The 21,384-nt window shown below is 32.4% G+C and overlaps 2 long non-coding RNA genes across 2 annotated transcripts in view; both read left to right on the top strand.

Annotated features, from left to right (window-relative positions):
• Positions 1–21,384, top strand: part of LOC141548979 (uncharacterized) — a 303,550-nt gene that overhangs the window by 160,154 nt on the left and 122,012 nt on the right. The gene's annotated exons all lie outside the window — the stretch shown is intronic.
• Positions 12,429–21,384, top strand: part of LOC141548976 (uncharacterized) — an 82,657-nt gene continuing 73,701 nt past the window's right edge. The window contains exon 1 of the long non-coding RNA XR_012484209.1: positions 12,429–12,587. This is a non-coding gene — a long non-coding RNA (uncharacterized LOC141548976). The remainder of the gene's footprint in view (positions 12,588–21,384) is intronic.

Raw genomic sequence — 21,384 nt, forward strand, 5'->3', positions numbered from 1 at the left:
TTTAAAGATATATAAAGAGCTATAAAGAGTAGAAAATCTTAAATAATTTTGCATATACTTTAATTTCTGAAGAGGGAAAAATCTTGATGTCGTGGTGATATTAACATTGGATAGATATGTGTGGTACAATACGTACCAAATTTATCTTTTGCTTCTTAGCTCCTTCCAAAATATCTTCTTATAGAGGAGTCATCTATGATAGAATGTCAGTTTTAGTGCAGATGGAATTATGAAGTATAGACCAGATTTGATCATAATATGCAAATAAGAAAAATATATTTGGAGTTAAAGGATTTTATGTATTTTGCAACATTGTGTAGATTTGTTTCTAATCATTTCAGGTTGGCTTTAGTCAGATGAAAAAAATACTGAGTTCTCAAGGATCCCAAACTTGGCGATATTTGGATTGTTGGTAGTCAGTAAATTGTAGAGGAAAAGAGCATTCCATATTTAACTTAGTTTGCCAAAATATTTTTCTAAAACTTTTTTTCCTGTATGCTTTTTAGATCAGTGTTTGAAAACTGTTGAGTTTTTAATTTAAAATCAACACTACAAGTATTTCCTTTTCCTGAAATATGTATATTTGAGAGGGTAATATCCAAATCTTTAAATATTGATTTTCTTCATAAAATGATTAAAATTTAAATGGTTCTACAGTGAAGAACTGGAATTACTACAGTGGTTTATCTATTATGTCGTTAAAAGAAATTATTTTGTGATTTAACTGATGAGGTAATATCTAAAATTTTCTTTGGCTTTTTTTTTTTTACTGTGACACTAAAGGGATAATGGAGTTGTTGATAAATAATCGTGTGATTGCAAAAAGAAAACAAAATAGAAGTATTTCCTGAGGTTATTTGCTGAATAAGGCTTAAGGCAAAATGTGAACAAAAAATTATGGCTATATAAAACAGGTTCTTTTGAAAAGATTTTATGATGGTTAATACCTAAAAACAAGATGATGAATATGGATGAAATAGTTATTTTGACTTTAAAACCTTAACTTTTTTTTGAAGGGGCGGGATACTTCCCACTCAATAATATACTGCAAGTATATAGTATCAGACTAAAGGTAGACATGTAATAATTTTTTAATGTCTGTCATTGAAATATTCTTTTAGAAAATTAAGTACTAATAAGCATAATACAAATTAAAATCAATAGAAAAATTAGAATTTGGAACATTATAAAAGTTACAGTTTTGCAAATTTGTATTTTTTTTGAAATGACAAAAGCTCCTCAAGATGACCTGTAGTGTTTAGAGAGCTTTACCACAAATATAGTATCTGTATTTTTAAAATAGACAATACACTTTGAACAAAGTTTTTTGAAAGGAAAATTTGTGGCTCCATGCTTAAATTGTTGTATTGGTGTTTTGGCCACCAAAAAATTAGATCTGAATTTTTTTAATCTGTTAAGAGATATATGTTTGCTTCTTATTTGACTAAAGTTTCATATTTAGAATAATTACAAACCAGATACTGTATATAATTCTCAACTTGGGAGTAACTCTAAGAAATGTGTAATGTATTTATAAAACTATATTTCAGATGTTCAAAGATTAAAATTTATTATCTTTGAAAGATAGCTTGTTGTCCTAGAAAAAATTAATTACATATTGTGAACTCACTTTTTCACATGGGGTAATTTGTGGCTTCTATAAATTTAAGACTTTTTGTAATATTCAGAACTTTGAGTATTTGCTATATTTGGTGTATTCTTTACCAATTTAAATAATTTGGTAAACTTTACAAAGTTTCAGAACTTAATTTCAGACTGATGATACTTCTGTTAACTTTTTTTTTAACTCCCTAAGACTGGAGTTAAGTGATTTGCCCAGGGTCCCACAGCTAGGAAGTGTTAAGTATCTGAGATCAGATTTGAACTTGGGTCCTCCTGAATCCAAGGCTGGTGCTCTATCCACTGCACCACCTAGCTGCCCCCTTGTGTTTACTTTCAAAAGCATTGCAGTATTCTTTCTTACATTATGTATGTTTGCTGTATATAGAGAACTGATTGTAAACATGAATAGTTGTGTGAAATAAACATTTTTTACCACAGACAATTACCAAACCTTTTGTTCCAATTTTTCCCCTTCTCTCCCCCCAGATGGCAGGTTGACCCATACATGTTAAATATGTTAAAGTATAAGTTAAATACTATATATGTGTGTGTGTGTGTGTGTGTGTTCCTTGAGGAAAAAAAATGTGGTTACTAGGTTTTCCCATTTTTTGCATTATTTTTATTAGTATTCATTTGTATTACTTTTAGAGACAGCAGGGTATAGTGGATAGAATACTAGTCTGGACAGATATAGGTTCAGATAACACATTGGAAACTTGAAACTAATTTGACTTAGGATGAATCACTCAATCAATGGATTCTTATGATTTATTTTCTAAGTCAGATAATTTGAGAGTAAATCATAAACACTTATATTGGGTTTGGGGAAACTATAGCTCATTTATTGTGTGCGTCATTAAGAGCATGTTTAATATGCATTGTTTATATTATTAAAATATGTTTATATTTACATATTATATAATAATATAAATATATAGATAATTTAAAATATTGTATTGTAATATAATTTATTTTCATATTAGTTTCATTTACATCATCCTCTTCTACCTAGGGATCTATCCCTTGTCATCATAATCATCATTACCACTACTACCAATCATCATTATGTTTTTCAACAAACATTTAGTAATCAGTTTAGTAATTAATTAACCAGGTATTATGTGTTAATTTCAAAGGACACAAAGAAAAGCAAAAACTTGGTCCCAACCCTCTGGGGGTTCATTTTCTCATGGAGGAGACAATGTACAAAATTTTATTTATAGATGAATATGTTTTGTATCGAAAGAGGGGAAAAAAAGAGGGCCCGGAATGATAGTTTAGCAAAACCAACACATCAGCTTTAATTGGCAAAATATGCAATATTATATACTCATTGTTCCCCATTTCTGCAAACAGGGGTGGAGATACATTTTTTTCACCTCTTCTTTTAATATGAACTTGGTAAATATAAAGAATTCTATTTCTTTTTAATTTTCTTTCTTCCCTACAGAAGCATTTCTTTCTATTTATGTTGTTTTAGTTGTCATACATTTTTCTTTCATAATTCTGCCATCCTCATTTTATATTAGTTCACATGAGTAAATTGTCCTGAATTGTTTATATTGATCAGTTCTTTTTTTTTAAATTATTTTTATAATTATAACTTTTTTTTGACAGTACATATGCCTGGGTATTTTTTACAACATTATCCCTTGCACTCACTTCTGTTCCGAATTTTCCCCTCCTTCCCTCCACCCCCTCCCCTAGATGGCAGGCAGTCGCGTACATGTCAAATATATTACAGTATATCCTAGATAGAATATATATGTGCAGAACCGAATTTTGTTGTTCTTGTTGTCTCAAGGTAAAAATAATCTGGGAAGAGAAACAAAACAAAACGAAACAAACAAACAAAACAAACAAAAAAAAAAACAATGCTCTCAGTTTATACTCATTTCCCATATATTTTATATATATATATATATATATACATATATATCCCATATATATATAAACATATATATCCCGTATATATATTATATATATATATCCCATATATATATATATATATATATCGGTTTACACTCATTTCCCTTATATTTTAGTCTCTTGTGTATATACACAGAGCTCCATGTCCACAATCAGTTTAAAAACTTAAGTATCATAAGATATGAACCTTTTAGTCCTCAAGTCCGACAAGACATAGATAATATCTGCCCCTGTTCGGAAGTCAGGAGGGGAGTGTCCTTTCTTTCTGTATATCTGAAAGCAGGCTCACCTCAAGTTTCTGTGTGCTTGATTGGAATGACTACTAAGGAAATCATGCTTAGCCTCCAGTTGAATGTTTCAGTGTAAGATTAATCTAGGTTTGGAATTCCCATTTCAACAGGCAGGTTGAAGAGGGTGGGCACAAGTTTATTACTGCTTGGAACTTTCATTTAAATAAGACAGGAAAATAAAAAAGGAAACTCATAGCACAAAAGTAATTAATATACAACTAATAAACCCAGTGGCCACTATACCGACATACAACATACATCATGGCCCCTCTGAGGAAAACACCGGAATTTCCCTGCTGAGAGAATTCTTGGTCACAGCTATTCATAGTGGCAAGTGACAGGCATTGGTAGGCAAGTTGTCTATTACTTCCTAGCTAAATTCTCAAAGTCCCTTTCCACTAAGAGGCTTTTCTCAGCTGAGAACAAAGAAGGCACTGCACTAAGTGCTCTCATGTGATATGTGACTCTTGAGATGTGGCAACATCCCAGGTACAGGATGCTCCATCACATGAGACCCCCCAAGAAGACTATTTGTTCATTCCTTTAGCAGGACTGTTTTTACTCAAGGAACTGGTCAGGTTTCCAGGGTAAACACTGGCCTGCAATGAAGGATACTCACTGATTAATACACAAGAAAGGATGACCTTCCAACTTCTTGGTGTTTCCTTGTGTTTTTCACATTGGATAACTTAAAGCACGTTCTCATATTCTCAGCAGAAAGTTATATAAAAGACAGAGCTGAGACACATTTACCCTTCCTTACATGCAGAGAAAGTACAAATACCTGTCACTCTGTAAGTGGTACAGTACCCCACATGCTTCTGTTTGTGGATAACATTGTTCTGATTGTGTCAGAAATCAGAATGCCATGGGGTCTCCTAAATGAGATCAACAATAGCTCTCAAGATTTCGGCATAAAAAAATCCATTAAAACATTAAGGGCACGAAAAAGTCCATTTTTTTGTTTTAATATGTCATTTGATTGAACTACTGTATCAATATAAATAATTTAGATATTCTAGATGGATGCTGAACTGGGTCCAGAGGAGAAATAATTAGACAATAGACTGGATCGAATATGGGGAATTAAACAGTAATTGTTCCCTGAAATAAAAACCTTAAGAATCAGGGAGACCTGGGTTCAAGTTGGGCCTCTGACACATGCCTGGTGTGTTATCAACACAAATCGCCTCTCATCTCAGGCAGCTTGTTAGTTGTTGTTGTTGCTGCTGTTGTTTTTCAACTTCAATACTATTTTACTTTTCCAATTATATATAAAGATAGTTACCATCATTTATTAAAGTATTTCTTTTGTTCAAAGGCATCTCAGTAGCAGGTTATATTCAACTGCAAATAGAGAAGAGGGAAGGAAATTCTCTTTTTAAATCTCTTGGGTTGTGTGGTTTGTTACAAAGATTCCCATCTCTCTTCTTCTTCCAGACCTTCCCCTCTCTCAGTTTCCTACTTTTCTTGTAATTTTAGATACATTGGTATTATTTGTACCTGATATAAATGCCATTTCTTCATAGCATATGATTTTTACAATGCTATTAGCAGTCTCCTTGCTCAAATTTCATTAAATTTTTTGCATCAATATACATTAAGGAAATTCACGTATAGTTTCCCCCTTCTGTTTTTACTCTGCTTGAATCAGGTATCAAGACCATATCGTGTCTTAAAATAAATTCAACAGAACTTCTTTATCTGCTGTTTTTTCCAAATAGTTTATGTAATATTGGAATTCATATTCTTTAAGTATTTGGTATAATTCCGTTGTAAATACAACTGGTGTTGGGTTTTTTGAATGAGGAGTTCATGTGTGCATTATGTCATTTTTTAAAAGTAGGATTATATAAATACTTTATTTCTTTTTTTGGTTAATCTGGACACTTTATATTCTTGGAAATATTTATCTATTTCAGTTAATTCATGAATTATATTCGAATTGACCTAACATGAACAAGCAAAAGCTCTGTTTGACAAAAAGTCCCTCATGTGATTCCATAGCCAATACTCATTAAATATTCAAGGGCAATCTTCTGGGCAGCCTCCATCTTATTTCTTTTATGTATTCTTTTTCCTCTTTTATTAATTCTCTTTTGTTACTTTATATTTTTGTAAATATTAATCCATATCATTAGTATGATTATTTTTTTGGCAAACAATTGGGCAAAATGGGTAATAATTACCTTAATTTTATGTTCATTTGGTTGTACATTCACCCCTTTCAATTTTGATACTAGTAGTTTGATTTCCTTTACTATTTTTAAAATTAAATTACCCAATGGCTTATCTATTCCCCCCCAAAAAAACTCAGTTCCTATTTTCATTTGATAGCTTGATATTTTGTTATAAACTTTATTACCATTATTTTTATTTTGGTATTTATTTATAAGGGTGTAAGTTTATTTTTTAGTGAGATACACATTGTGTTGCTCTTCCTTTTTCTCTCTTTTATTGATATAACCATTTACACATCGGTTTTCTTCTGAGTATTATTTTGGCTGAATATCAAAAACTTTGGTGTTGTCTCACTGTTATCATTATCATGAAATTTTTCAAAGAAGCAAGTAAAATGAGATGATTCAGTGTGTTCCTAGAAGATATTGAAAATATGATTACATTTTTATATGCCAACCTCAGTTATCAATTGCATAGCATATGCCAGATACATCACTTAGTGCGGTGGATAACAATTAAAAAGCAAACAGGCCTGTCCTCAAGGAACTTGGGTTTCATGGTGTTCATTTTTGTGAGAGAATGAAATGAGAAAAAGTTGTCTTTTCTGTTGTAATCATCTTCAACTATAGCTTATTTTGAAAACATATTTACTTAACTGTATATGTTATCCAGAGTAATAGAAAACTTATTATAGTAGAAATTTGATGTTTTGCTTCCATTCAAAGAATTTTGGTTTGGGTTTGCGGTTTTTAATTAAAAAGATTATCCTTCATGAACTAATTTATGTTGTTTCCTAACATAGGAACTGAAATATATGATGCAAAATAGGCAGAGATATTCTAGAATCAATTTTAACTTGCTCTTGTGAGCCAATTGTTAAATTTTGTATGAGTATCAAAGCCTCAGAAATCACCAGACACTACAAATCAAGGATGTATTTTTCCTGATTAGGCTTAAAGAAACAATGGAGGAAATATTAGTAATGCAGATGAAACTGAAAAATGTCTTGCATATATTTTTGCCCAGAGGGTTAATTTTTTTAATTTTTTATTATATATATTTTTATAATATTATCCCTTGTATTCATTTTTCCAAATTATACCCTTCTCCCTCTACTCCCTCCCCCCGATGACAGGCAGTCCCATACATTTTACATGTGTTACAATATATCCTATATACAATACATGTGTGTAAATACCATTTTCTTGTTGCACAATAAGCATTAGATTCCAAAGGTACATGTAACCTGGGCAGACAGATATTAGTGCTAACAATTTACATTCACTTCCCAGTGTTTCTTCTCTGGGTGTAGCTACCTCTGTCCATCATTGATCAACTGGAAGTGAGTTGGATCTTCTTTATGTTGAAGATTTCCAATTCCATCAGAATACATCCTCATACAGTATTGTTGTTGAAGTGTACAGCGATCTTCTGGTTCTGCTCATGTCACTCAGCATCAGTTGATGTAAGTCTCTCCAAGCCTCTCTGAATTCCTCCTGCTGCTCATTTCTTACAGAGCAATAATATTCCATAATCTTCATATACCATAATTTACCCAACCATTCTCCAACTGATGGACATCCATTCATCTTCCAGTTTCTAGATACAACAAAAAGAGCTGCCACAAACATTTTGGCACATATAGGTCTCTTTCCACTCTTTAGTATTTCTTTGGGATATAATCCCAATAGCAGCATTGCTGGGTCAAAGGGTATGCACAGTTTGATAACTTTTTGGGCATAGTTCCAAATTGCTCTCCTGAATGGCTGGATTCTTTCAAAACTCCACCAACAATGCATCAGTGTCCCAGTTTCCCCACATCCCCTCCAACATTCATCATTATTTGTTCCTGTCATCTTAGACAATCTGACAGGTGTGTAGTGGCATTTCAGAGTTGTCTTAATTTGCATTTCTCTCATCAGTAGTGATTTGGAACACTCTTTCATATGAGTGGAAATAGTTTCAATTTCATCATCTGAGAATTGTCTGTTCATATCCTTTGACCATTTATCAATTGGAGAATGGTTTGGTTTCCTATAAATCAGGGTCAGTTCTCTATATATTTTGGAAATGAGACCTTTGTCAGAACCTTTGCTTTTAAAAATATTTTCCCAATTTGTTACTTCCCTTCTAATCTTGTTTGCATTAGTATTGTTTGTACAGAAACTTTTTCGTTTGATGTAATCAAAATCTTCTATTTTGTGATCAGTAATGATCTCTAGTTCTCCTCTGGTCATAAATTCCTTCCTCCTCCACAGGTCTGAGAGGTAGACTATTCTCTGTTTCTCTAATCTATTTATTATCTCATTCTTTATGCCTAAATCTTGGACCCATTTTGATTTTATCTTGGTATATGGTGTTAAGTGTGGATCCATATCTAATTTCTGCCATATTAATTTCCAGTTTTCCCAACAGTTTTTTCCAAATAATGAATTTTTATCCCTATTGTTGGTATCTTTTGGTTTCTCAAAGATTAGATTGCTATAGATGTACCCTTTTTTGTCCTTTGTATCTGATCTGTTCCACTGATCTACCGGTCTATTTCTTAGCCAATACCAAATGGTTTTGGTGACTGCTGCTATATAATATAGCTTTAGATCAGGTACACTTAGACCACCTTCCTCTGCGGTTTTTTTTCATTAGTTCCCTTGCAATTCTCGACCTTTTATTCTTCCATATGAATTTTGTTGTTATTTTTTCTAGGTCACTGAAATAGTTTCTTGGGAGTCTGGTATAGCACTAAATAAATAGATTAGTTTGGGGAGTATTGTCATCTTTATTATATTCGCTCAGCCTATCCAAGAGCACTGAATGTCTTTCCAATTATTTAAATCTGACTTTATTTTTGTGGCAAGTGTTTTGTAATTTTTCTCTTATAATTCCTGACTTTTCTTTGGTAGATGGATTCCCAAATATTTTATACTCTCAACATTTGTTTGGAATGGAATTTCTCTTTGTATCTCTTCCTGTTGCATTTTGTTAGTGATATATAAAAATGCTGAGGATTTATGTGGATGTATTTTGTATCCTGCCACTTTGCTGAAATTCTGAATTATTTCTAGTAGCTTTTTAGCAGAGTCTTTGGGGTTCTCTAAGTATACCATCATGTCATCTGCAAAGAGTGATAGTTTGATTTCCTCATTTCCTACTCTAATTCCTTGAATCTCTTTCTCGGCCCTTATTGCTGAGGCTAGCATTTCTAGTACTATACTGAATAGTAATGGTGATAGTCGGCAACCTTGTTTCACTCCTGATCTTACTGGGAAAGGTTGCAGTTTATTTCTATTGCATATTATGCTTACTGACGGTCTTAAATATATGCTCCTGATTATTCTAAGGAATAGTCCATTTATTCCTATACTCTCAAGAATTTTTAGTCGGAATGGATGTTGGATTTTGTCAAATGCTTTTTTCTGCATCTATTGAGATGATCATATCGTTCTTATTAATTTGATTATTAATATGGTCAATTATATTAATAGTTTTCCTAATATTAAACCAGCCCTGCATTCCTGGAATAAATCCTACTTGATCATAGTGTATTATCCTGGAGATGATTTTTTGAAGTCTTTTTGCTAATATCTTATTTAAGATTTTAGCATCAATATTCATTAAGGAGATTGGTCTATAATTTTCTTTCTCAGTTTTCGATCTACCTGGATTAGGTATCAGTACCATGTCTGTGTCATAAAAGGAGTTTGGTAGGACTCCTTCATCTCCTATTTTTTCAAATAGTTTATATAACATTGGAGTTAGTTGTTCTTTAAATGTTTGGTACAATTCACATGTAAATCCATGTGGTCCTGGAGATTTTTTCCCGGGGAGTTGATTAATAGCTTGTTCTATTTCTTTTTCTGAAATTGGACTATTTAAGCAATTTATCTCCTTCTCTGTTAATCTAGGAAGCCTATATTTTTGGAGGAAGTCATCCATTTCACTTAAGTTATCAAATTTATTGGCATAAAGTTGGGCGAAGTAAGTCCTTATGATTGCTCTAATTTCCTCTTCATTGGTGGAAAGATTCCCCCTTTTCATTTGTAAGACTAACAATTTGATTTTCCTCTTTCTTTTTTCTGATCAGATTTACCAAAGGTTTATCTATTTTATTGGCTTTTTCATAAAACCAACTCTTGATTTTATTTATTAATTCAATAGTTTTTTTTACTTTCAATATTATTGATTTCTCTTTTTAATTTTTGTATTTCAAGTTTAATTTTTGGTTGGGGGTTTTTAATTTGGTTTTTTTCTAGCTTTTTAAGTTGCAAGCCCAGTTCGTTAATCTTCTCTTTCTCTATTTTCTTCAAATAAGCCTCTAAAGATATACAATTTCCCCTTATTACTGCTTTAGCTACATCCCACAGATTTTGGTATGATGTCTCAGCATTGTCATTATCTTGGGTGAAATTATTAATTGTTTCTATAATTTGTTGTTTCCCCCATTCATTCTTTAAGATGAGATTATTTTTTCTTGTTATTTTAGATGCATTGGTATTATTTGTACAAAAAGTTTAAATTTTCCATTTTACCTCAAATTATCCATTTCACTTTGCCTTTATTTCGGGGTTTTGGTCATAAAGTCCATATCCTTATATCTGAAAGGTAATTTTTCCATTATCAAACGATTAACTTAGGCTATCACCCTTTATGTCTAAATCATGACCACAACTTGAACTTAAGTTGTTTTACAGTGTGAGAAGTTGATGTATATCTAATTTCTACTAGGCTACTTTTAAAGTTTTTCATCATTTTTTCTAATGATATATAGACTAAGTCTCTTTTAGAAGTTGAATCTTTTAACTTTTTGATTGAGCAGCTTTAAGATATTATTTTACATGAATTTACATGAATGTCATTCATAAAGTATTTACCTTATTCCAAGACTGAAATGGATTTGAGATCTTAATTCTAGAGTTCTTCCAGTGATGCAGATTACAACCCCTTCATGTTTATCTACTCTATATAACTCTTGTCTATATATTTCCATACATTTACCATGGATGTCTACCTAGATGTGCTGGAGACTTTCTTTATTTTCACTTTACATGGTTAAAAAAAACCCAGTCATTATTCATTTGTTTATCACTTGTTCTTTCTATGTAACTAGTAATTTTTTCTCTGTATCATAAAATTCCTTATGTTATCTTTTACTCCTAATCTTTGAAGTGAGTCACTGATTGCACCTAGCAGCCTTCATGTACTTTCATAATCATTGTGCACCTGTCCATTGTCTTCTGTGTGATACTTATTTTTCATTCTTCAGAGGCAATTGTATTTCCTGACTACCACTATTATACAATGGACAAATTGAGAAAAAAGGTATATGATACCAGCTCAAAACTGAGTCAGAGGCTTATCTTTATCATACGTCATCTGAATAGATCAATAAACCTGAAGTTTGATGGAATAAGTTGATGGTCAAGGAAAGTAAATATGTTACAATTTTCTGTGTTCAAAGAAGCAAGTAAAATGAGATGATTCAGTGTGTTCCTAGAAGATATTGAAAATATGATTACATTTTAATATGCCAACCTCAATTATCAATTGCATAGCATATGCCAGATACATCACTTAGTGTGGTGGATAACAATTAAAAGGCAAACAGGCCTGTCCTCAAGGAACTTGGGTTCCATGGTGTTCATTTTTGTGAGAGAATGAAACAAGAAAAAGTTGGCTTTTCTGTTATAATCATCTTCAACTCTAGCTTATTTTGAAAACATATTTACTTAACTGTATATGTTATACAGAAGTAATAGAAAACTTATTATAGTAGAAATTTGATGTTTTCCTTCCATTCAAAGAATTTTGGTTTGGTTTACGGTTTTTAATTAAAAAGATTATCCTTCATGAACTAATTTATGTTGTTTCCTAACATAGGAACTGAAATATATGATGCAAAATAGGCAGAGATATTCTAGAATCAATTTTAACTTGCTCTTGAGAGCCAATTGTTAAATTTTGTATGAGTATTAAAGCCTCAGAAATCACCAGACACTACAAATCAAGGATTTATTTATCCTGATTAGGCTTAAAGAAACAATCGAGGAAATATTAGTAATGCAGATTAAACTGAAAAATGTCTTGCATATATTTTGCCCAGAGGGTTAATTTTAAAATAGGGGCATTACTTGCATACTCTTGCAAATATCATAGAAAGGTAATTAAGATAAAAAAAATCCCAACAACATTAAACTCTTGATTTGTTACTTAATCAGAAGTGTAAGCATAATTTAACCAGAACCTCAAACATTTTTTTTTATTGAATTATATTTATGGTCAAGACTGAATATACTTGTATGCTAAGTCAGCCAATGTTAAATTAAATGATATGGCTTTGATTTATTTCTTCTCAGAAGTGTATGATTCAAGAAAAGTAATACAAAATAAAAGTGATAATAGATATTTAGATTTTTTTAACTGATATTTTTTTTTCTCTTGAAAGCATGCGGCCCAATATTTTCCTTGGCATCAGTGAAGGGTCAGCTCAGTAGAGGAAATGGTACTATGAACTCACGGTAGACCACACAGAACCTTTTGTGACAGCTGAAGCAATGCATCTTGGAGTAGGTTGGGCTTCAACAGGTTATTCGCCCTATCCTGGGGGTGGTGAAGAATGGGGTGGAAAATGTGTTGGAGATGATTTGTTCTCCTACAGATTCCATGGACTTCATCTATGGTCAGGTAAATATCGTATGGTTTCACAAAGTTTGAAAGCAAGCTTTTTTGTCCTTATATTAATTTATGCAACTTGGAAATGCACACATTCTGCCTCTCATCATATATAGTATGCAAACATCTGATATTTGAAGAATGTATTAACTTTAGTAAAAGCCAAAATCTGTTGAGATGGAGGACAATAGAAAGATACTAAAATTAAAACATTTTCTTTTAAATGTTACGGTGTACATGAATAATGTGCATATACATGTATATTTAAATAATTCCAATTTGTTTTAATTTGAGACTTTAACTATTTTATCCTTTCAGTGATGTACCCATATTTTGTGATTTCCAACTTAAAGAGATATAGCCATATACTAATTTCTGGCTAGATAATCCAAGAATAACTTCAGAAATAATGTAAAGATACTTCAGAACAACAAAGATGATTAATAGAAATTGAATTATCAGTGAATTTCATCAGCTAAACAGCTTACTGTCATTTTATTTTTAGGTAAAACTTAAAAATTTATTTTTAATACAAATCGCTTTATGAATTATGTTGGGAGAGAAAAATCAGAACAAAAAGGAAAAACCATGGGAGAAAAAAAAACAACAAAAAGAAATGAGCATACTGTAGACTTACAGTTAGGAAAACAAGTTAAAAAATCTTGCCTGACATACTTGTTGATTTTGTGCCTCTAGATAAGTTAGTTAAGCTCTACCTTCCTTAAATTTCCTCATTTGTAAAAAGAAGATGATATTAATTGTTTTTGATGCATTAATATTGATAAAAATAGCTTTACAAACCTTAAAATGCAATATAAATTCTATCTATTATTTATTACTTTTTCACCATCATGAAATCATTTTGACCTTTAAAGGTTTATATTAATTTGAACTTTGAAGGTACTATTCCATTCATACTTTTCTGTCATTATTTTCCTTATTATAGACCTACTTTTATTCTGTTATTCTGGGTTATTTCTGTTATTATTTTGTCAAGACCTTGTAGGTTAATTGATAGAGGATGAAATGTATAAATTAATTTTTGCCATGAAAATGGGGTATGGGAGTGTAGAAACACTCAACCCCATATATATTGGAGTTTTAGGACTATCTTTACACAGGACACCAAATGTTGGGGAGAAGAAATTTGAATCCCCAAAGTATATTGAAATCTTGGGCTCGTATCACAGATTGTCTCAAAAGAATTTGTAGATTTAGATCTTCTCCAAATCAACAGGAAAAGATTCTATTATTATGCCAATGATAACTTACCATGGGGGGCTTTAATTCTAAGGCTCCTTGACAATCAAGAGGAAGGCCAGAAGCTCCAGGAGAGTCCTCCCTTCCCTACCTCTGCACAGAAAAGCCCAGCATGCATTTCCCAGACTCCTGAGTTCTGAGGCCCTCCTTTTGCCTTCTGGGCATGGTGTTTTAGGTCAACCCAGTGGCCTGAATCCTTTCTTTGGGAACCACAGTATTTCTTAAAAGTGCCCAGCTTTGCCTCAAGTACAGAAACTGTTGTAGTTTCTTAGCCCTTTTCTACCTGGGGATCTATCCCTTGTCATCATCATCATCATTACCACTACCATTAATCATCATTATTATTCTCAACAAGCATTTATTAATCAATTAATTAATGTTAATTAACCAGGTACTATGTGCTAAGTCCAAAGGATACAAAGAAAACCAAAAACTTGGTCCCAACCCTCCAGGGATTCATTTTCTTATGGAGGAGACAATGTACGAAAGGTTATTTGTATATGAATATTTTTTGTATCGACAGAGCAGATAAAAAGAAAGAGGGCAGGGAAGAATAGTTTAGCAAAACTAACATACCAGCCTTAATTGATAAAATATTCAATATTTTACACTTATTGTTCCCCATTTCTGCAGATAAAGGAGGAGATACATTTTTTCATCTCTTCTTTGAATATGAACTTGGTAAATATAAAAAATTCATATACTACATATACTTTAGTCAACTTATTTATCAGAGTAATGATTGTAATATCATCATTAATTTGTTAATTTTGTTTCAAGATTCCAGAATAGTTAAAAAGTGTCAGATAAATTTATACATCCTGGGAAAGTAGATGGGATAATAAATTATTACTTTATTTCTCAGATGAGTAAATTGAGTCACAGAGAAAGCAAGCTACTTATCATGGATCATATGCTAAACAAATATTATAACTCAGCCGTTTTCATTCAAAATATCTCCAAGAGAAATTTTATCTTTCTCCCTAAACACTCCCCTTCCCGATTATCTTCACTGGTACTCCCATTCTCCTAGTCCCCCAGGCTTGCCACAAAGGCATCATCCTCACCTTCTCATTATCTCTTCCTTTCCCTGCTCTAACGCATCTTTGCCAAGGCCTATCGATTTCACATGTTCAGCATCTCTCAAACTTGGCACTGCCACCATCTGATGCACGACCCTATCACCTCACACCTTTGCTATTTAATTGTCTACTGGCAGATCTACCTGCTTCAGGTCTCTTATTATTCTATTTTATCCTGTAGATTTCAAAGTGATTGTCCTTAATGCAGGAATGAACTCATCCCTCTTCCTCTCACACTGCCTTCCTGTTACCTCTGGGGCCAAATACAAATCCTCTGGCATTCTGAGCCCTTGATGACCTATCCCCCCTTATCTTCTTACCCATCACACCTTCCACCCCAACTGACTCTGATCCAGTGTTATTGACCTCTTTGCTGTTCCACAAATAAGACATATTGACACCAGATAATCTTTCTGGCTGTTCTGCTGCCTAGGATGCTCTCCTTCCCCTGCCTTTTTCAAGTTCCAACTAAAATCACAGCTTCCATTGGAAGGCTTCCCCCCCATCTCTTATTCTTAGAAGCTTGCTCCATTAATTATTTCCTATTTCTCCTGAACAAAGTTTAAATGTATGTTTGTTTGTTTGTTATTTCTCTTCTTGCCAATAGATTGTGAGCTCCTTGAGGGGACATTATATCCCTTGTATGTCTAGTATTTAGTATGGTATTTATGCTAGTCACATAATAGATGCTTAATCAATCCTTATTGACTATGAGAAAAAGAGGAAAATGTTACTATTTTGGTATTTATGAATATCTTATTGCTGCCTTGACCTCTTTCAGACATATACCTAGAAGTGGTAGTTTTGAATTAAGGAGTATGTATCTTTTTTTTTTTGGCATGACTCCAAATTATTTTACAAATGAATTGAATCGATTTGTGGCTCTAACAAGCATGCATCAGTGTACTTATCTTCCTACAGGTCTTCTGTAATATAGATTATTACATTACTGTCAATAGTACTCCCATCCTTCCAGTCCCCCACGCTTGCCTCATAGGCATCATTTAAGCATGATGTAGGAATAAAGAATAGGAGAGGCCACAAATTTCATGGAAGCCTCATGTCTTTATAGAAGGAGCACTCTCCTTATTAAAATAATTGGCACATGCGGGGCACAACCCCCACCAAGGAACACTGAAAACCCTAAACTTGGTTCTGTCTTATTAAATCAGGAACGAATTTTTATTGAAGTTGGAATTGTTCCAGTTATGCAAGTATAGTCAGAGCATCAACTTGCTTAGATGAAGATCTTCTTGGTAAGAAGGAAGAATGATAAAAGGGTCTGTCATAAATTAAAGCAACTTGATTCTGAATTCTTTAAAGAGATAATTGCTATTCAAATGTGGAAAGGAAGAAAAATAATCAAAAAGTAGCATACATAGTAATTTTATCAAAAAGTTTAATCAATGTAAATTAATTGCCACATCAAGAAACCCAAAGAGTCCTAGAAAGTGCCATGTTTAGCATACATTTCACTGAGTTGTCAGATAGTGAGATGATGCCTACAGCAGATACAAAGTGGAGTCATTTTGCTTCACATCAGATTGACAGAGAAGACAGAAAAGGAAAATGACAAACGCTGGAGATGATATGTGAAAATGGGTTTTTTATTATCATTTTGAACTCTTCTTGCCATTTGGAAGAAGAACTTTACACCTGTGTGTAAAACTGTATTTATCATTTAACCCAGAAATATCACTATTAGGTCTGTATAGAGATCAAAGAGAAAAAGAAAAGGGCTTATATGTACCAAAAATTCTTATATCAGTTATTTTTGTCGTAGCAAAGAATGGGAAACTGAAGGAATGCCTTTCAGGCTATGACAGAATAAGTTGTTGGGCATGAAACAGTCCTTTGACTAAATGGAAACTGAAGCCCAAAAGTCTGACAAGTTTATTTTAAAAGAATTTTGATTCCTAACGCAAGTAGTAAGTAGATGTTACCCACTATCTTTCTATACTAAAACATACTGTAGAACGGGATTGGTGGTAGTTCTTACACTAACATTATTGTTGGAACAATCTAAATTTTTTTTCTCTAAATTTTATATATTTTCTTTAAACATTGCTTTAAAATAGTGAGGAAACTTATACTAACTGGCTGCTATTTTTCAGGTCAGAGATGACAAGAGACAACACCCCCCTGCTTGGTAGAATTCTCTAAGCTTCAAGAACAGGAAGGCAATTACAATTTACGGATGCCCCTTGAGACACTAAAGTAAGTTTACTGCATGTTTTATCCTATGCCTTAATTAAAAGGGGAAAAAGTATAAACAGAATTGCCCTTTTTTGATAGTTCATTGCTAATGCAGATTTCACATGATCCATAACAGAATGGATGGATAATTTTTATAAGTTTATACTTATTTACAAAACTAGATATTTTTCTAATAATCTTTTTTAACGTTGCTGGAAATATTATGGTAATGTTTCTTCTAATATATTATTTGATTTACAGGAATGTTGTCAGAAAGCACTTTTTAAACCACATGTTTTATATGAGTTTCATATATTATTAAAATATGTGTTTCTATTTACTTATTTCATAATAATATAAATATATGGATAGTATACAAATAATATATTTTAATATAATTTATTTTCATAGTAGTTTCATTTTTATCATCCTCTTCCACTAGGGATCTATCCCTTGTCATCATCATTATCATCATCATTACCACTATGACCAATCATCATTATTATTCTAAACAAACATTTAATAATCAGTTAAATAATGTTAACTAACCAGGTACTATGTGCTAAGTGCAAAGGATACAAAGAAAACCAAAAACTTGGTCCCCCAATCCTCTGGGGATTCATTTTCTCATGGATGAGACAATGTACAAAATGTTATTTATAGATGAATATGTTTTGAATCGAAAGAGGGGAAAAAAGAACTAGGGCGGGGAAGAATACTTTAGCAGAACTAACATATCAGCCTTAATTGGCAAAATATGCAATGCTCTACACTTATTGTTCCCCATTTCTGCAAATAGGGGAGGAGATGCATTTTTTTCATTTCTTATTTGAATATGAACTTGGTAAATATAAAAACTTCTATTTCTTTTTAATTTTCCTTTTTCCCTGCAGAAGCATTTCTTTCTATTTAAGTTGTTAAGAGTTACCATATATTTTTCTTTCATAATTCTGCTGTGCTCATTTTGTATTAGTTCACATGAGTAAATTTCCCTGAATTTTTTATATTGATCACTTCTTATGACATTCTAACAATTCCATGATATTTATGTATCACAGTTTGTTTACCTAATCAGTGGCATCCATTAAGTGTCCTGATTTCTCACTACAACAAAAACTATGGTTATGAATATTTTGATAAGGATCTTTTTTTTCTATTTGTGGTCTCCTTATGGTAATAGTGAGAACTCTGGGTCCAAGGATATAAACGATTTTGATACTTTCTTAGCACAATTCCAAATTATTATCCAGAATGGATAGGCCAGTTTACAGTTCTGTGTATAATATGTCAATATGCTTATCTTTTAGTAGGGTTGGGTTTTTATTTCTCATTTCTCTTAAGAATTTGAAGTTATTTGAAAGCGTAATTTTCAGAAGAATTACAAAAATGACCTTGTGAAATTTTCCAAACTGCTTTGTGATATTGGATAACAGAATATTTAAAATTGAGAAAAAAAGCAAAGAAAACTATCTTGGTAGATTTGTCAACATGTATATTAGTTTTTTTTTCCTTTATCCATAACACCTTACAGGTATGTGACCTTACAATAGATGGCTTACATTATCTGTCTAGATTAATATCTTAATTTTTTAAGATGAGGTAAGGATGAAGTCTAAGCTTTTTTGTTTCATTAACCTGTGAAGTCAGTTCTGTGGAGGATGGTTAATTTTAGATTTGTATTATTGCACCTTTACATGTTAAAAAAATGTTTTCACTTCTCTTTCCTGCCATGCATGCAGCTGTATATGTCTTTTTCTTTCTCCTTTACCTTTCCCTCTTCTTCTTTATTGAATAGCTATTTTGTTTTCTTGCTCTTTTTCTTTGGAATGCGTTTTGTTGCTGCCTCCTACAATATTATGAACCTTGGTTCATAATTCATTAGCTATTCTATCTGATCTGATCCCTTAAATTGATTCATCACCTTCACTTCCTATTCCTGAGGGATGTGATTTAAGTCCTACTTTCGTGGTTGGATGGTTTTTCCTTACTTTCTTCAATACAAGTCTGAATTTTGTGATCTGATCCACAGACAGTTCCAGGCCTTGTTTTAACTTGTTTTTAACATAGAGCCTCTCCATGTTTGGCTACAAAGTATGTAACCATTTTGGTTTCTATATTGACCATCTGGTTTAAATCCATGTCTAGGACTGCCTTTTGGGTTGTTGAAAAATGCTTATAGATTATGAGCTGTCGTGACAAAAGTTCATTAGTCTCTCCCAGGCTTCATTTTGTACTCCAAGGTTAAACTTGCCTTGTTATTCTAGTGATGATAATTCTTTTTCAGATTTTCAAATGTTGAATAGTAATTATTGAAGAGTTTTTAATAAACGCAACATTGTTCACAGGTGTCTATAAATGTATTGTTGGTGGTAGTTTTTGCTCTCTCACTTGTAGTTAGTATAAGCTTTATCGTGACAATGTTGCAAATGTGTTTTTATGTTTTATAATTTGGAGAGCTCCATTTGGCTTCCAGAAAAAGAAATTTCAATTTTGGAAATCTTTGAACAACTGAATGTTTAATGCTTTCTTTTTTCTTTTTAGGCTGCTACAGCAATTCCTGATGAAGGTAAGATATTGAAATATTTTTACAAATGTCCCCTTCCTTTCTATTTTTCATTTTCTTATTTTATAAAAACAAAAACATATTTATATGAATCCATCCCATAACTAATTCTCTCTTTATACAATTTATAGATAAATTATTTTTTTATTAAATTGAACTTATAAGAAACTTAAGAATCAGTAAATTGCTTTGCAATTTTTTCATAGGAACCTAGCCTTATGTGCCCTCCTTTAAGTTCTGGGTCCAATTCATTGTCCATCTCTATTATATTTCTTAAATATACATATGCTTAGACAAACTCTCCAGGATATTCAGTACAATAGACAGCATTCTTTTAAAAAAATGTTTAGTATTTTATTTTTCCATGATAACAAGTAAAAACAATTTTTTTGAATGAATGAATCTACCTGGGAGGGGAAGGCTCTCAGGGTTTTTATTTTTTTATTTTATTTTTTTATTATTTTTTATTAATATATATTTTTATAATATTATCCCTTGTATTCATTTTTCCAAATTATCTCCCCCCTCCTTCTACTCCATCTTCCCGATGACAGGCAATGCCATACATTTTACATGTGTTACAATATAACCTAGATACAATACATGTGTGTAAATACCATTTTCTTGTTGCACAATAAGCATTAGATTCCAAAGGTACATGTAACCTGGGCAGACTGATATTAGTGCTAACAATTTACATTCACTTCCCAGTGTTTCTTCTCTGGGTGTAGCTACCTCTGTCCATCATTGATCAACTGGAAGTGAGTTGGCTCCTCTTTATGTTGAAGATTTCCACTTCCATCAGAATACATCCTCATACAGTATTGTTGTTGAAGTGTACAGTGATCTTCTGATTCTGCTCATTTCACTCAGCATCAGTTGATGTAAGTCTCTCCAAGCCTCTCTGTAATCCTCCTGCTGGTCATTTCTTACAGAGCAATAATATTCCATAACCTTCATATACCATAATTTACCCAACCATTCTCCAATTGATGGACACCCATTCATCTTCCAGTTTCTAGCTACAACAAAAAGAGCTGCCACAAACATTTTGGCACATATAGGTTTCTTTCTGCTCTTTAGTATTTCTTTGGGATATAAGCCCAGTAGTAGCACTGCTGGGTCAAAGGGTATGCACAGTTTGATAACTTTTTGGGCATAGTTCCAGATTGTTCTCCAGAATGGTTGGATTCTTTCACAACTCCACCAACAATGCATCAGTGTCCCAGTTTTCCCACATCCCCTCCAACATTCATCATTATTTGTTCCTGTCATCTTAGCCAATCTGACAGGTATGTAGTGGTATCTCAGAGTTGTCTTAATTTGCATTTCTCTGATCAGTAGTGACTTGGAACACTCTTTCATATGACTGGATATAGTTTCAATTTCTTCATCTGAGAATTGTCTGTTCATATCCTTTGATCAATAATGATCTCTAGTTCTCCTCTGGTCATAAATTCCTTCCTCCTCCACAAGTCTGAGAGGTAGACTATTCTCTGTTCCTCTAATCTATTTATTATCTCCCTCTTTATGCCTAAATCATGGACCCATTTTGATCTTATCTTGGTATATGGTGTTAAATGTGGATCCATAT

Source organism: Sminthopsis crassicaudata, chromosome X (assembly GCF_048593235.1).
Source record: "Sminthopsis crassicaudata isolate SCR6 chromosome X, ASM4859323v1, whole genome shotgun sequence".
Lineage (NCBI taxonomy): Eukaryota > Metazoa > Chordata > Mammalia > Dasyuromorphia > Dasyuridae > Sminthopsis > Sminthopsis crassicaudata.